Source organism: Opisthocomus hoazin, chromosome 12 (genome assembly GCF_030867145.1).
Source record: "Opisthocomus hoazin isolate bOpiHoa1 chromosome 12, bOpiHoa1.hap1, whole genome shotgun sequence".
NCBI lineage: Eukaryota > Metazoa > Chordata > Aves > Opisthocomiformes > Opisthocomidae > Opisthocomus > Opisthocomus hoazin.
The window spans coordinates 14064205-14078734 of record NC_134425.1 but is presented as its reverse complement, the minus strand read 5'-3'; the positions used below and the strand labels follow the sequence as shown (position 1 = coordinate 14078734).

The window sequence follows — 14530 nt, the reverse complement described above, 5'->3', positions numbered from 1 at the left end:
AAGTGAGCTTCGCTGACAGAACATGTGTGTAATATATAAAATAATGGGAACCGAAAATGGGGGGGGGGGGGAGGCCACTCCAATCCACCCATGTAAAAATGTTTTTTATTTGTAAGTGAGCAGCTGAATACAAATGTTGTCTGCTTGCATAGAAGTAAAAAATAGCAGGCTGATGTGGATGAGAGAATTTGCATGGTTTCTAGTAAAATAGACTTTGCATTGAAATCTTTCTCTTGTCCCTAGGGTGTGTCCAGATCTTCAGCTGGGGTAAATCCATGCAATTTTATTTTCTAGCAATTATACTTTACCTCCTCTGAAGATCTGACTGTGCTATCGTTGGGGGGGATCATGGCCAGAGTTTCCTGTGTAACACTGTGGAAGCCTGAATAGTTTTTGGACAGTACCAGCCCTACCAAACAGTTGCTACACTAAGGAGTTTTGCAGGGAGGACCTGGAGAAACAGGAATATGCAGTGATGACCCACAACGACCAGGAAAAAAGCCTATGAGCAGTTCTCAAGTAAGATAATTAGCTGGGAACTGGAGGAATTACAGCAGAAATCCATGTTTTTGTGATATTATAGGCTTACCCTCTACTGTTCAAGTGTCCCAAAGCCGTAAGATCAACCTCATAGTTGAGGAATCCTTGAGTGAAGGAGACTTTCAGAGTCCTTTCCTGCACCAGTCCCATGGGCGTGAACAAGGAGCATGAATGCGGCACCCTAAAAATTGCTGGGCCACTCGGTGCCACTGGTATGTGGTAAATGCTACCACAGTGTCAGGGTCCCATACGACTGCGTGTGTGGCCAGCTGAACAAGGGTTTGCAAACAGGATCGGGAATAAAACCCGGAATGCCTGGTCGTCCCCCATGTGTTGTCTGGGCGCCTGTGCTGCACTGCCAGTGCTCGTACACCGCAATCGAGAGCCGCCCAGCAGTGTGCAACTTGTTAGCCTGCTTTTGAAAAGTAATAGGCAATGGGATTCAGCATGATGGAACAGGAAACTCCTATCAGAGGCTAATAAATGTTTCCTTGTAAAATGGGGTGATGCTTATGTGAGTCCAGATATAAAGTGAAAGTAAGACAGCCCCCAGAGGAATTACTGAGGTAATAAATGTACTTACTAGGGCAGCATGTGCCAGAGCGAGACAGAAATGGGCTAAGACCAGAAGAAAATTAGAACCTCAAGTGCAAGCTGAAGCTGAGTGGTCACAAGAAATGCAACCCCTTCCTCTGGGAAAACAGTATCTGATGGTGACTGACTAGATTATCAGGGATTGGCATGGCCAATGAAAAGAACAACAGTGTATGATTTCTGCTCTTTGTCCTGTTTTAAGAAGACATGAACATAGAATATGGTAACCAGCTGAAAGAGGATTTGGTGCTCTAGACATCCACATTTTCATGTACAGATAGTGCTGGTGCAACTGCACCATTGCAATGGGTCAGGGTCTGCTTGGGTGTCACAAGGTGGCTAAGATCCTTTGAGACTGGCTGTGGGATATGGGGTTTGGCCCGGCACTATGTTCCTCTGCATGCACTCATGTATTTTTTTATCTTGTTCAGAATAGATTCACCTAAATTGTGAGAGGTGAGGGCACACATTTATTCACAGTGAAATCAACATGAAATCAGAGATGAATGATCTATAGCAGATGTTTGTGAAGCTGAAATATAACTACAGGCCAGGTAAATTGCTCTGAAAAACTTGTGGTTATATGTGTGTTGTGGTCTCTTTATCAAGGTTTCTATTTTCACTGGTTCACTAAAGCAAGGTATGTAAAAGCAGGAGTTCCATACTGCATTCTTTAACTGAAGAAAGTAAAATAAATCCTGATTATTTTTTTTTAAGTTACTTTTTTTTTGACTCTGAGCAGTATCTTATAATTCAGATCCACCTTGAATATGCCAAGGTCAGAATTTGAGAAGCAGAATATGCTCATCAAGCTGCCCAACAAGATACCTTTATTCAGCCAAATTGGAAAACTTGTGTGTGACTCAGAAGATCAGAATAGAGTCCTTACTGAGCAAGGTTAGGAGGGATAGAAAGAATCGGCTTACATAGACTATTTTTCCTTCATAGGAATGGGGTTCTGATTGCTGAAAATGTATCCTTTGCATGAAGTACAAGCATAATCCTGTGCCTACTTTGCCCTTTGAGTAAAAGTATGCTTAATAGCAATTTCAGGGGGAAAAAAAAAATCTATTTAAAGCCTGTTGAGCAGAATATCCACTTATAGAGGGAAACTATAAGTGAATAATGTTAATGGAGTTCTGTTTTGTGAAACACATAGGACAACTAATAGAATCAAGCTACTATAATAGTGGATGATTGAATTACATTTAAGAGAGTACCTAATTTATGACCTTAAAAAATAGTTTTAGAGCTGTCGTCTTGATAGGTTTTGTAAATCCTAGAACTCCTTCATACAAAACTTTTTAGGAATCTCATCTCTCACTTTATGGTCAGAGGACCTTTTGTGCTATTGTGCATCAGTAGTTCCATTAAAATATTTAAGTAGGCTAATTACCAAAAGAAAAAAAAGTTGCTCTCTGGAGAGAATTATTATACCTGTGTACTGGTGTGGGAGAAATTCTTAATCTGGGAGTAAATTTTGAACAATAGCGATGAACAATGACCAGACCCAGGACCTCCTCAGAAAAAGGAATTAAGCCCTGTAACTACTAAGTATTGAGTATTTTTCTTCAAAACAGTAGTTTTTTAAAAAGTAGAAGTCTGTGCATAACTTCCATCAATCACTAGCGTATTATGTACAGGAAGATGAGGTTTTGTACTCCCATCATTTTTTTCCTCCCATTTAATTTACCGTATCTGTTTGTTTTATTGCTGTGAAACTCTTTGACTTAGCGTTATCTTGAGCAAAGGAAACCCCCAAATTTACTGCACACTTCATTAAAACTGTTTGTATTTTTATCAGTTTTAAATAGGTGGTTCTTGCAGATATTTGATGCTGATTTTGTGTTGTAGTGTTCAGGAAAGTAAAGAGGAGTTGAGAGCCCTTCCATGTAGCATTGGGTTTTATATAGAGGTTCAGCATAGGAATACCCTTCTAAGATTCTGTTAAGTTTTTTCATCATTCCTTAAAACATCCTGCAATTTTGTTAGCTTTTGTGCCGGAGGGTTATGCCTGCTGTGGTGTCATTCATTGCTCATCTTAAAGGAAGGCAGAGAACAAAGGTGGAATAAGCTGCTAATCTTCTGGATCAGCCAGACATTATTATTCAGTGGTATATGGGAATTTGAGACACCGATCCTTACGGGCGAGAGGTGCAGCAGAGGGGCTGCGAGGCTGCCAGAAGCAGTCACTTCCCTGCAGCATCCCCGTTGCCAGAGCGCTGGTGCGTCACGCTGTCTTAAATGTGGCTATTGCCTGCTGCGTGCAATGGAGCTCTCCGTGGAGCATCACATTTCCAGAGAGCTACAAATGGAATTGGCTAGTTTAAAAATGCAATCATTTTGTTTACTTTTTTTAAGATCAATTTAGTAAGAAAGACCCTAGCACTTCATAGGTCTTGCTTGTTCACTGCGAAAGCGCTGTGGCATAGCTCTGCCCGAGCTCCTGTTGAGGTAACCTCAAACCCTGCAGAATCAGGGCCAAAAGGGCTGGACTGCATGTGCACAGCTAAGGAACAGACTAGAAAAAGGCAGTGAGATTTCTGTGGTCAATCACACTTATGATTCTGTACTTCATAAGATAAAGTAAAAAATATATTGTTTTATAGAGAAGCTCCATTATAGGTCAGCCCTTGTCGTCACCAGCCACTTGAAAGTGGCCTCACTTGACTCCAAATACAATTTGCTCTGACCGTTAGTTAAGGACCATTTCTGCTATGTCTGTGGTGTTCACAGCTCCATATGGTGGTTGCTTGAGGCTGATCTAAGAGTAAACAAGTAGTACAGGGTTTCAGTCACACAAAGGTATAGGACTCGGTCTATAAAACTGAAGAAGAAACTAAATGCAAGAGAGGTGCTCTGTCTGTGTTCTACAACAAATATGCCAGGAATCCAAGATTAGGTCTCGCTTCTATTTTGTCATTCTTGTTGGTTCATTCTCATACCTCTTCCAAGGTTAAACTGGTTTTTTTTTTATTTTTTTTTAAATTTTGTTTCTGCTTTTCTGAAAGTGAAATTACTGCACTATCCTGTGCATTCAGTACTTGTGACACCGAGAGATTCTGGCTTTGCCCCAAACTGCTTACCGTCTGGATACTCTTACAGTGAACATCTCTGGAGCAGTGAGGAATATTTTTGTGAGGATGAGAGAGGATGTTAGGCTAAAGAACCAGAAATAATTTATAGTCCTCAGATAATTGTCCTGTGAAAGTTTCCAGTGCTTCCAGTTTCTTCCTACCACCCCTATTTTCAGCTATCAGTTATAGAATCTTGACTTAATATTGTTAATTGCATAGTAAACAGAACAATATTGTTTGCCCCAAGACAGATTACTATTTCTCATTACAGAATTCTCATAGACCACAAATCATTGATACCATCTTCACCAGTTATAATAAAGTTTATCTTCAATCTGATAAAAAGCATGTACTGAATAATAACTGTTGCTCTTATTGTAAGGGGTTTAAAAACATGCTTTTTTAAAAGGTGGGTAGTTCATTGAAGTTACAATTCTGCATTTGCCCTAGCCAAGAGAGGTGAGAGTTGTGGACATAGATGGTCAGGTTTCCAAAAGAGACTCTGTGGGCGCAGTGTATGCAGTGGCACTGGACAACTGATGAACCTCTTACTATTGCCACAGTCAACTAAAACAGTCCCACTTTTCCTGCGTTTATCTGCGTTTGTGCTTCAACCCGTTGTTCAGTGTGCGTTGTATTTGCTTATTCATCGAGAATTAAAAGTGCATTTAGATGTGGTAAGAAGGTTGCTCCCTTCAGTTCAAATTGCAGAGATCCTCAGGGGTCTGGAGGTTTCTGCCTCAGTCCGCGAGACGAGTACTTACATGTGCAATGTTGCAAGCACAGACACTAAGTCCTGGCTGAAAACCACCTCAAAAACCAGTCTCATTTTACTGATCTCCCACCACTGCTTATGCACACTCACAAACAAAGAAGAAATAATTTAGTATGACACAAACCACCAAAATCCATAAAGGGAATACCGTGACAGAAGTATAGATACTGTAATGCTTTTCAGCTATTTTGCACAAAGTGGAAATCTTCCAGTAGCGCATTTCCAGTCTTCCTTGGTGAATGTAGGTACTCTTTGAGGGTTTAATCTCTTAGTCCTAAATGTTTTTGTCATATATACTAAGATGGAAGCATTTGCATCATTATGTAAATATCATTAAGAACAACATTGGCCCAAACGTTAGCTGTCACAGCTGAATTTTGCATTTTACTACCTGTTCCCATTGAGATCAGGCTCGACCAGCAAGTTCAGCTCTACATACAAAACTTTCTCAAAGCCCAGCTCTGCTCCTGACCCAGGGTAGCGCTAGTTTAGTGAGAAGTCCTAAAATTTTGAGTCAATTTTAAAGTTCAGGGACTTTATAAGACAACAGAAAATACTGTGCAAGTCCATCAGGGTTTGGATCGGGGTGTGTGAAGTTGTAATTGAATCAGGTTCTAGTGTAATTCTGTGGGGAAACAAGGATTCAGCAGGATTCTTTCAGAGTTGAACCCCAAACTCATTAAAATATTACAATAAAGTAATTAATGCACATGGCCACTAGACACTCTTAAAATGTAAATTTCACAGCTGTAAGAAATTAGATTTGTTTAAAAATAACAGAAGGCTCAAGTACAAATTATGGAGTAAAAGCCTATAAAATTTCAGACTTGGTTTTAAGGCACAGCCCTTTTTTTTTTTACTTACTAGATCGTTTACTTCAGCACTAGCATTCAGAAACTGAATTCCTTGTCTGTCTTTTGGCTCTGAAGTTGTAGTCAGGCACCAGTGTGGAACTGGTTAGTTGGAAAGTTTTATCAGAAGGTCGGAGTTAGAGAACAAGGCAGATTTTGCAGTGAGCCTGTGCCCCATCTGAACCCCTTCTCACGTTCAGGAGGTGCCAGGCTTGCAGCTACAGGCACAATGCTGTGAAAGTCATTGAATGCCAGTCTGTGTTGTTCGCACAGCTGGGAGGACAGGTAGCTCTCGGCTGACACCCACGTATGAACAGGGGTTGGGATGACTGCTTTTCCACTGGGTGTGCGTTTTGACAGGCATAAACATAGCTTGACCAATTTGAGTAGTTCCTAGAAGTCCACGCCCTTAAATCAATCCGTGCCACAGAGGCTAAGAAAGTTAAAGCTGCTCCAAAGTTCAGGAGCAATGGAGCCAACTAGATTTTGCAAGGGATATAACGTACATCTTTTCAGTGCAGAGGCCTAATTCCAGATTCTCCAGCACTTTCTCACCCGTTGGTGTTTACAAACATGGGCCTGACTATAATGCAAGAAAAGACTTTGACTAACACGTGTCTGGTAGTGTATTTCATTCCGTTTACATTTGAAACAGCACTGAAATACAGGGCTCCACAATGGCTTCTTGGCGTACCAGCTTCAGCAGAGTACTGAAATGGCTGAAGGAAGGAATTCCGGTCAGAATATGTTCCAGATGAATCCTGTTGGAGATCCATTTCTAAATTTATGCTACGTGCCTAACTATTAAAAAGTTCAGATTATGACCCCTCTAATGCTATTTTAATGCTAGTTTTTAAAATGTAATTATAAATCAAATTACATTTGAGATCTGAAGCTGACAGTAGTGAGCTGGAACACTCTAAAAGCTGCTTTAAAAATAACCCCTCTCAAACTTTATTAGTGATTTCAGAAAGAGAAGTGTAAGTGGACTGGCCAGATTCATTCACGCTGTTTCTGTCTGAGATAGGGCAACTTGCAAACCGTTACTTGTTTTCTGGTTTCCAGAGACAAAATGCGGGATCTTTCCGCTTCCCCTGGAAACTGTGTTTCCAAAGTTTGGGTTTCTTTCTTTGTGCTTAGGGAGAAGGCACGAGCTCATTTCAACTTTATTTCCCCCTTTCTTTTCCCATTCTTTACCGTAACTAATTTCTTTAAAAATTAAGAGTTTTAATCACTGAACAGCAACTAGAAAAACAACTAAGCTGAGAAAAGCAGGCAAGCAGGTCATGATTTGGCAAGTGCAAAATTTTTGGGCAACTCAAGCAATCATAGAAAAGAAATGTACTTAGTGATTGCGGTCATGTTGGTCAATGGCATCTGCTCACCTGGGTGAACATATGCAAGTATTTGAAAAAAAGGGCTGGGAATAAGACCAGAAGGACATAGCTGAGAGGATTTAAGCATTCAGCAGGGTTGAAATGTTCTGTTAAAATGTCTGTAATGATTTTGGTAACTTTATGTTTTTCTTTTTTTTTTTTTGTTTTTCTTTTAGTGGATGTGAATGTTTGCATTAGATGGTCGTGTAACTTGCCTAAAACTGAACTAATCCACAAAGACAGTGCATTAGAAACTACAGAATTCAAATTTCAATTTATATAGATGTAGATTGGGCACGGTGGGGGTAGGGGAATAATCGCAGGGTAGGTACATCCGAACAAACAATTCGTAGTGACTCCTTAGGTGCATTTTCGAGTTTTTATTTTCTTGTGAATGTGCAAACTATTTATTCAGTGATTACTTGCAGAATTCTTCAGTGAATAATACATTTAAAAAATCTTTATTTGTAGTTTTTTGTTTAGATTACTTATAAATTTATAGCCGTAGCTGGTTACCTAAATCATGTTATTTCTTCTGTTCCCTGATTACATGAGTTACATATTTACTTGATTCAAAACACAATGTAAATTGTGAGCGTTACAGCTGAACATGCATCTCAGAATTTTTGTTTTGTTGCTCAGTTATATAAATCAGCCAGTTAGAAGAGGTAAGGGATGTACCACATGATCTACTTAAGCAGCTAATACTTGAAAATTTTGAGATTATATATCTAGAAGTATATATTTTGACCACAGTGCATAGATTATATAAAATGAATGGTCTTACTGCTATTCCCTGATTAATGGTTGATGCTGTTATATCTACAGACTGAATGTCAAATTCAAACTTCAGTTTGAAATTTGAAGTCAATGAATATTTCAGCATTCATTCTAGATGTTGACTGTGAAGACATGCTAATATTGGTACAGCACATATGCTCCAAATTTTGCAGACAGACAAAAACAGAAAGTAGTTACGTGTTCCTAATGCTGTTAACTCGAAATTTTACTTTGAATTGCAATGTTTTATACTGTTTACTCAGCTCTTGTTTTTACCCTGTTTTGCAGATGGGGAAACTGAGGCAAAGAGGTTAAGGGATCTCTCCTGGGCCACAGTGTATGTTGATGGCTGTTCCCACTCCCTAGACATGTGCACAGACTACTAGATTTCACTGCTCCGGCTGCAGCAGGTAAGACATCATACATACAATGCAATCAGTTCTTGAATTGACTTAAATTATGTCCCAGAAAGGTGACAGAGTCCTAGATATCTGAATACATGATCCCTATTTTGGGTGAATCCCTGAAAATCATGTGAAACAGACTACTCCCTGTTGCAGACATAGAAAAATCATGGACGCAATGGTATGTCAACTGACAGCTAAAATCTATCTGTGCATTAAACAAACACTGTTTTTCCTGACAGTCATTAAACAGCTGGTGTGTTGGATTGAAGGCCTCTTTTTTCACCCTCAAATAATACTCTTTATGGGAAGGACACCAAATACCTGTGACTTAAGATGCACTTTTTTTTTTTATTGGAAAGACTGTGGAGATGGAGGAGAATATGGATGTGATAGACTATGTTTAGACTTTGTTCAGAATCATGTACACTGTGTTTATATCGCAGTTGCTGTAACTCTTGCAGACATAGTTATTTAGAAAGCTTCACAGTGCAGTACCATTGTGGCACACAGTGTTGCATGGCTCTCCAGTTTCTTAGAAAGCTTTTTGGCATCTGAGCTAGCCAGTTTAAAGCATTCACGAGTTGCAGTTGCCCCAGGAAGCACAGTGTAGACATACAAAAAAATTTCACTCCATAACCTTGAAAACAAAAACTTCCTGATTGTGGTTAAGATTTGCATGAGTAAGGATTACCAGATCTTATCCTGTGTGAGTGGAGAACCCTAGAAAGGAGGTCCTAGACTCAAATGGAAAAGGCACTGGTGCAATTCTGTGACAAGGTCACTGCATCGCTTACTGGGGCTTGCATCCTGTCACCCATTCTCATGATGTGAACTGCCATTCTCGCAGGGGTAACACAATTCACATATGAATTTGTTTGGGTTCATTTAGGAAGTGTCATCAAAGCTGTGTGCCAGATCTCTATGTGGTGCAGGAGTCACGCCAGGTGGTACAGTCAAAACCCCTCCATGTGCTGAAAGACTGCTTGCTTTTGTTCCCCCACACATGGAGTTGAAGATGGAGAATTTGTAGACCAGTAGAGAGCAAAAAGATTGTTGCCTCTGAAGAATTTATTTTCTGCCTCTTTTCCTTGTCAGGCATAAACTTCTGCACTGAGTGGGAGTTTTTTCCCCAACACTGTAGCCCTTAAGCAGCAGGTGGCAAGGTCCCAGAAACAAGATGGGACTCAGTAAGATCTGCTGGTCCAATAAGTAGGCAGATTAAGGAAAGAATGATGAACTATAATATTTGTGTTATTTCTGGATAGTTCCGGTATGAATTAAGTTAATAAAGTTGCAGTATATTTCTCAAGTATTTCTTTCTTCCTGCAGTTTGGGAGAATGCAACCCAAACACTGCTACTGCTTTGTAGTTGTGCGGTTTGGCCACGTTCACGTGGAAAGACTGACTGAAGTGAATAAGGTTTATTTTGTAAATGTATTTCAACACAGTGCACAAATGCTTGGAAGAATGGTCTCGAGGCTGCGGTGGGGTTATTCAAATTCTTGTAGTTAAATGTGTGCTGAAGCACTTTGCTGTATATAAGGTTCTTCAGTTTTTCCTGTACAATGTAAACTGATTTCATGAAAGCATAACTGTGTTGTTGTTTTCGAAGAAAGCAAACTCTAGCTATGTGCTGAGTAGTTAGGTAGGTTCCCTATTTGCTTTGTTTAAATTCTTAAATGTGCAATTCTCCATTTAAAAATATTTTTTTTGCTGCTTATGTGGCTTTCCCTTCTCTCAGCGTTCAGTGAAAAGAACGTCCAAAATTTTGGAATTACTAGTCTTTTGTGTCAGGGTAAGGATTTGCACAAAGCAAATCTGCGTGTGTGTGCTCTCCTTCCTTTGGTATGCAATCTACAGTCTATATTTAGCTCTGTACATACACAGTGCAAAGATTCACAACATAGCAGCTGTTTGGTGGTAACAACATAGGTATACGGTCACAAAAGAACTTAAGATAATTGCTTAAATGACATCTTCTGCAAAATGCTAATCTTCCTGTGAAGGGTCCCTCTTGCAACAGGCGACATGAGCATTTTTATCTTCTGTGTTTTCTGCTGCCATGCACTTAATTCTGTTCGAACTGTATCAAGGAGACTTGAGGAAAAAATCAACCATTAAAGACTTGCTCTTTGTTTTTTCAATCTGTGACCCCAGCAATCTCTTTAGCAAGCCATGGTTCAGTAAACTGGCACACAGCAGTAGTTCTACAGTGGAAAAATCATAAAACAGATGGAAGCTTTACATTTTTGTTTAGTTTTTAAGAGCAGTTTTTATAACATCGCTTAAAATCATTCTGATGCATCATACTGTTTACACTTAAAGCTTTGTAGCTAAGATGTTTACACTATCAAGAATGTTTTAAGATATTTTATAGTTATGATATTTAGATAATTGGCAAGAAAAAAGATAGTTTGTTGAGATTACAGTGATGTTGGTAACCGTGAAGTAACTTATGAGTCTCAATAAATATGTCCAGTTCGGTGGAAAGTACAAACTCAGTTAAAACAAAACAACACAAGAGGGAATATCTTTTTAGTGAAATCATTTCCTTTTCTTAATCAAAAGATGACAGCCACAGCCTTAGAATTCCCATCTGTAATGCACCACTCCACATATCTGCGTACATGGCTTTTCTTTTTATGATTGATACATTATATCAAATCCGTCAATTAATATTCTGCGTAAGTCCAGTCAAATTATAGACAAAAGTTAATAATGTTCCCTATCCATGCAAAAGTTGAAATGATCTAAAGTGAATCCCGTTAATATTCTCTTAGTATTCCATTTTCAAGATAAATACATTTAGATGTTTTCATGTAGAGGAAGCGTAGTTTTGGAACATTTAAAAAAAAATGTCCCCAAAAATGCATTAATCAAAAACAATAACTCCTTTTAAGTTTTGTAACTGCTCAGAAGTGAAGTATGAAATAGTCTGTGTGTGGGCCACAAATGTTGGGAATGCAAACATTTCACAATAAACATGTTTAAATGAAAGTACTTGGCTAGATATACTGGAAGATAGAACATGTTGGGTTAATTAATGCGTAGTCCATAAAAATAAACCTCACTTTCAAGATCTGACCAATAAAAATCATTAGTATATTTGGATCAGATGTGCTGATGGATGATTTTTATGTATACATTAAAGTTTTGTAGAGCGAATTGTCCTTGAAAAACCTAGAAACAGATTTCAATTTAAAGTCAAAACGACCCATTACATCTACTCTTTGTGTTTTCCTATAGTGATATGATGAATTATTTCAGTTTTATCTTCCATACCTGCGATTGATTTACTATTGATGGGTTTAAATTTATCATTTTAAATGTGCGAATCACAACTACATAGCTAGAAATTGTTCACTTTCATAGAAATTGCTTGCCTGTAGAACACAGTATCTGATTCTAGGCATAATCAAATTACTAAACCATATTATTTTTCTTCAAAAAAACTTGAGATCTTAAATTGAATCATTTTAGTACGTGCATAAAATAGTATCTTACATCGAAATCATACCATAGTCTTAGGGAAATCATAGATATAAACAAATATGTGAACTGGCTTTGCATTCTATTGTGTTGTTGAGCCAGTTAGAAGTAGTGTGGCAAACTGTTGAAACTTTCATGTTGAGTAGTGTCTTTCTCCAAACCTGATCTTGTTAAAAACAAGGTGCTGATCGGTATTTCACAGATGTCAGAATCTAGACTGGCTAATTTACTAAATTTGTGGTTGCTTTGTAGGAAAGCCCCACTCTGCACCCTTAGCGTAGGAGTCTGTATTGGCATGAGCAGACTAAAGTAGAATTGACTTAGAGACTGTTTTCTAAAAGTTGAGATGGACATGTTTCACTTTTTAGCCTCCTATCTGTAAAATATATGAAATAAGATGTTTGATAGGTCAAGCCTCAAAACCAAACATAATATAAACAGGACAAAAATTTAATTCACAGTTAAAACCGAAGTGAAACCCTTTCCCTATGGTTATCAGCAGCAAAATTTTTACTCATTTTAACAGCAGCAGTAGGTATAAGAGCATCTGTGCAGAAGAATCCTCCTATCTCTGTAGTCATACCAACTTCATTAAAGATCAGAGACCTGATTTTGTAATTTTATCGTATCTTTGCTGTAGTACTCAAAGTCACTATTCTTGCACATGAGAAGAAACCACCTTTGCTCAAAAGCCTTCATACAACATTATCCCAGTCTTGCACTGTATAAAGTTTCAGATGTTCCACATTTTAACTCATCCACTAGTTACCTAGTTTCTTGTGAGCATTGTAGAGGATTTAGAGGTGAGGGTGATAATCTTGTGTTCAAGTTGGGTAGGTTTCTGTGGAAAGTAGGTTGCACAGAAGATGGCTGCAGAAGTAGAAGTCAAGACTGAGAAAGCTAATGGAGGGGGTGGAAATGATTGTCTGATGAGCAGATAAGTAAGGAAGGGGTCTGGGAATGTGCTAGCAGACAAAGACAAGAAAGCTTGAATGTGGCACAGCTGAAGAGGGAAGAACTGGTAAGAGACGGCGGTTGACAAGTTTCTGGTATTGACAGGAAACATGATCCGCACAGCTGTATCTGTGACTAACTTAAAACTGGCAGGACATTCTTTAGATGATTACGTATATCAAACTGCTCTTTAAAGGAAGAATAAATATTTTACCAAAATGAAGAAAAAAAAGGCTTAGAGCTGTTTTAATAAACTATTAGAAAACTATTTTGAAGCCAGCAACTTGGAAAGCAGTGACTTCTCATGCCTAGAAATTCAGTTCTAGGAAGGGAGCCACTGGTAATGGAGGCAAATCGTAGGCAGCAGACTGCAGTTTGTACTTTAAATAGCTTGCAAGATAACATTTAAGTAGACTATGCCTTTTAAATTCGCATCCAATTAACAGGGCATAGAGGAAAAGGCATCTCCCAGTCAGATTACAAACGCAAAAGACATTGCATAAATTGTTCTTTGGACTGCTTGGTTTCATGCAGCTTTTTTTGTAGAGATGACTGTGCTGGAGTCATGACTCTTGCTGCAGTTGGCCTAGCTGTCCGAGACAAAGTTTAAATACGTTAACTTTGGTGCTCCTGACAAATGTGGTATCCTGGAAGTCAGTGTGTGACGTTTATCCTGCTGAGCTCCACAATGCTATACAGCATTGCCACAAGTGCCTTAGCTAGCTATTTACGTCAAAGTGGTTGGGATACTCTTGGTGGGAAGTCTAGAGTCAGAAGCAATTGTGAAGTCTCAGTTGGCACGGATTAGTCCCAGGATTTAGGGCTAGCAATGATTTAAGCACTAAATCCCTGCCTTTCCCCTCTAGCCTTGTTCCAAGCTTAGCTGATTACAGGACCAAATTTAGAGATTTCCAGCTAATGAAGGTGATAACACAAGGAAGCGGTTTGTGTAGCTTGATTTATATCGATGAAATGAACAGTATGTGTTTTGTTTATGAAGAAGAATTACGTATCGTCGTTCTAGCTAGTAGTATTGCCATTAAAAACTAAAAGCACAAAGTTTTTCAACCCTAGAGGATGAGGTTATTGGTGGTAACTGCAACCAACAAGTTGCTAGGCCAAAGAAATACTTAAGTTCCAGGGAAGTAGTACTGGTTGCTACTGTTCTGCTGTAATTGATGTAGCTTTTGAACAGGACCCTGACATGCATGGAGCAGTACAATAACAGTCAATACATTAGAATCACAGAATGTTCGGGTTGGAAGGGGCCTCTGTGGGTCATCTAGTCCAACCCTCCTGCCGAAGCAGGGTCACCTACAGTAGGTTGTAGAGGACCGTGTCCAGGAGGGTCTTGAATATCTCCAGAGAAGGAGACTCCACCACCTCCCTGGGCAGCCTGTTCCAGTGCTCCGTCACCCTCAGAGGGAAGAAGTTCTTCCTCATGTTCAGACGGAACTTCCTGTGCTGCAGTTTGTGCCCATTGCCCCTTGTCCTGTCGCTGGGCGCTACTGAAAAGAGCTTGGCCCCATCCTCCTGACACCCACCCTGCAGGTATTTGTAAGCATTTATAAGGCCCCCTCGCAGCCTTCTCTTCTCCAGGCTGAACAAGCCCAGCTCCCTCAGCCTTTCCTCATAGGAGAGATGTTCCAGTCCCCTCACCATCCTTGTAGCCCTCCACTGGACTCTC

At 39.4% G+C, this 14530-nt stretch overlaps 1 protein-coding gene across 9 annotated transcripts in view; it reads left to right on the top strand.

Annotated features, from left to right (window-relative positions):
* ZNF536 (zinc finger protein 536) overlaps nt 1–14530 on the top strand; it is a 356142-nt gene that overhangs the window by 97049 nt on the left and 244563 nt on the right. For all 9 annotated transcript variants that reach the window (XM_075433817.1, XM_075433816.1, XM_075433822.1 and 6 more), the window contains one exon: nt 8282–8403. The gene's annotated coding sequence lies outside the window, so the exon portion shown is untranslated. The remainder of the gene's footprint in view (nt 1–8281; nt 8404–14530) is intronic.